This window comes from Xiphias gladius, chromosome 4 (assembly GCF_016859285.1).
Source record: "Xiphias gladius isolate SHS-SW01 ecotype Sanya breed wild chromosome 4, ASM1685928v1, whole genome shotgun sequence".
In the NCBI taxonomy this organism is placed as follows: Eukaryota; Metazoa; Chordata; class Actinopteri; order Istiophoriformes; family Xiphiidae; genus Xiphias; species Xiphias gladius.
The window spans coordinates 1,770,517-1,773,915 of record NC_053403.1 but is presented as its reverse complement, the minus strand read 5'-3'; positions in this window follow the sequence as shown (position 1 = coordinate 1,773,915).

Below are 3,399 nucleotides of genomic sequence, written 5' to 3'. Positions count from 1 at the left end.
CACGGAGGCTGGAACCGGCCAGTCTGGCTCCGTTCCTAGGTAACAAAGTCCACCTGCCAGCACCCGTAACCTCACTCGGGCTTTCTTCCAGCTTCAACAAACTGGACAGGACATGTTAATGTGTGAGGGGCTGGAAGGTGAGTTTTGTCACCGTTTGACGGAGTTGGTTAAAATGTCTCCCGTTTCCAGTGTGTGTGTGTGTGTACTGGGTCTTTAGCGATGGTCCAGACTGCTACACGCGGGTACCGGGTTCGACCGGACCACCGTGAGGGGAGGCAGCGAGCGGGCGGTGAGTCGTTAAAACTCCACCAGCATCACTTCACGGATATTTATCGAATGTCCGATGCGGGCCGGTTCCTCGTTGGCCCGTTGGCCCAAAGCAGTGGGCGTCGGTGTGCGTCGAACGTTTGTTCCTGACAGGAAACTTTCGAAAAACAACAGAACTCGGAAAGTTCCCATGAAATCTCATCAAACACCTGCTGCTTTTGCTCGCAAATTCAGACTCGTCGACCAAATACCTTCAAATTTAATTTGCCCGTACTGGATTTTGTGTGGAAGCTGTTTTCCCTCGGTTTTCCTTGGATCTTCTGAGAAGAGACGAGGCCACGGATTTGGCAGCTGTCGCATGTTGAACTCAGCCACATCCAGAGTCACATCCAGGACAGTGTGATTTTTCATTTTGTTTCATTTCTAGGTTCCTAGAAAGACCGCTGATTTAAGAATTGTTTTCCATTTAGTTACTCAATGATTCAACTTTAACCGGAATCTCATCCTGAAGCTGAACTAATACGTCCGGTAAGAACGTCTGGACTTCAGGTTACAGAAATGCGACAGGTTTTCCCTCCGACCTCTCGTGGCTTCTGTCCAGTCAGATGCTTCTGGGTTTTGTTCCTCCAGGTTTCGAGGTAACCCTGCACTCCGACACATCGACCGTGCACGGAGCTGGGTGACTGCCGCGGTCCGTGAACGCATCGCCGCTCATACGGCCGGTGCCTCCAGTTCAGGACCTGGGCTACGTTCGGGGTTTCTGTGGTCCACGTTGTTCTGTTCGGTCTCATCCGGTGTTTGTAAAAGAGGACGAAAGTAAGTGAAGGCAAAAATGAAGGCAGCGGAAACAAAAATGGACGAAAAGGTTAAAGAGAAACAAACACATCAGCTCCCTTTAAAAAAAACAGCTAATTGTCCCCATTGTCCATGATTTTCAGCTTTTCGCTCCATTTACAAATAGTTTTTGAAAACTGCACCTCACGGTCCTCGCGCTCAGTTTTACGACGGTCGTGAATAATCTCCCGCTGTCGGTCTCCTCGTCCTCGCGCAGTCGCGGAGTGTCCGCTCGAGTCGTTTGGCGAGTACGTGACACCTGCACCTCGTGAGACCGGAGCACCAGTCCGCTCTGGACCCCTTTTAGGATGGACCTTCGGTACCAGACCGGCCTGTGCAAACGCCGCACGTTAGCTTGACAGCTTGACGGCCCGGCAGCCGGTTTCTAGTGACTGAGGTATCGGACTCTACACTCGGTGCCGCTGCGGCGGCTGCAGCCCCTCAATGTGCTTTAGGCGGAGAGGTGACGTTCCGGTTTCATCTGAGAACAAACGCGCTTCTGGCACCGCAGGACTCACCATCAACCAGAGCCTGTAAAAATACCGGACCTGTCTGTGGCTTAACGGGGAGAGATGAGGCCGTTGACCTTTAAGGTCAACTCTAGCGATATTCTGTTGGGGTTTTTTTTTTGGTTATTGTCAGTAAATCCCACTAAAAAGGCCGAAACCAACCGTGTGCGGAGGCCGGAACAAGCACATCACCACACCACACATCATTTCGCTGTATCTGTGCGGATTTTCTGGATTTCTCGTTCTGTTGAAACACACTTGATCCGAAATCATTTTATCTTCACATACTCCCAAAGGCCGTTTCTCTGGCTCCGTGTTGAACTGGTTTTTGGAGGATTTAAGAGAACTAGATCTGTATTTCTATTTCCTGATCATCTGATATGTTCATGTCTCGATGACGCTTTTTTTTTTTGGTTTTGTTTTCTACAGTTTAGGAACCAGACTGAAGCCGCTTGCCTCAGAACTGACGGGCAAGATGTTGACGGCGGTGGTGGAAGTAACTGTACTACAGTTTCAGAATACACGATTACAAGCCAAATGTACATAGAGTATCAAATGTAAAAGTACTCGTTCTGCCGTAAAAGGGGCCAGGAGCTGATTAGTGGGGTAGAAAATTCATTATAGTTTTTTAACTCTTCTGTAATCCCCTGACTCTGGATTTAGGATAATTAGTTGTTTACAGATCTGAGACAACAGGCCCCAGCGAGCTTTAAATGGTTGGACACGGCTGATTTAAGCTTCAACAACGTGTTGGATTTTATGAGCTTATAAATTTTATTCATGTAAAATCTTTAAAAAAAAAATCCTACTTTTCAGATTAAGATTTAAACATTGATTTATAAAGTGGTCAGCCACAAGCTAAACACTTTATTTTACAGATCAAGTTATTTCCTAATCACGGGCTGAAAGTTTCCTGGAAAGAATCACGCTTGGAACAGTTTACGAGAAAAACAGAGAAAGTTGTGAGACTGTGATTTTAGTCGGTTCATTAGTTGTGTTGAGTTCATTATCGAGCTCCAGCTGAATTTCCAGGAGAGCAACTGCTCCACGTGGACCCGTCATTTATCATTAACGCTTGTGTCTGTTCGTAGACACATTTTGCATGTGCAGCTCGCCTGCTGTCCTCTGGGTAAAAGCCTGAGGGTTGTGCTAGCCTAGCGTTTAGAAATAACGGGAAGTGTCGCAACTGATCTCCGGTTGACCTGTAATTACAACCAAAGTGAACGGTTCTTTCTCATGAAAATACTACGTAACATACTCCTGTGGTGGATATTAAAAAGTGTCGTTAGGTTTACAGGACCAAATGTGAAACTATTTCCCGTCAAACCAAACCTGCTGCCTTGACTTGACTTTCCCTTTCTGCACAACAAAATCCAAAACGCTCTCATGCCAGCGTGTTCCTGATTACGTCTGATGTCATCAAAACCACATCTGCCATGCTGACCGCAAAAAAGAAAATCTGTCCCAACATCTGCTCCTGCCTAAATGAATCATGGCACCTAGGTTCACCGTTGGGGTGTGAAAAGCTTAGAAAACCTTAACTAACTCGGAAAAGATGTTTTGGATCAGACGCATTTGTCTTTCCGCAGCACGGATGACGTCGAACCTTTAGCTGAATGAAAGTAAAATATCCCTGAACGTGTCCTGAACCTGGAGTCGACCTGTTGTGTCTCCCGATGTCTCTAATTCTCTTCAGACGACAAGTTTTCTGACAGGTTCAAGGACTTTTCATAGCGATGTGTAAATACTGTGCTGAAAGAAAAACACGAGAGACGGCGTTAACTGCAGT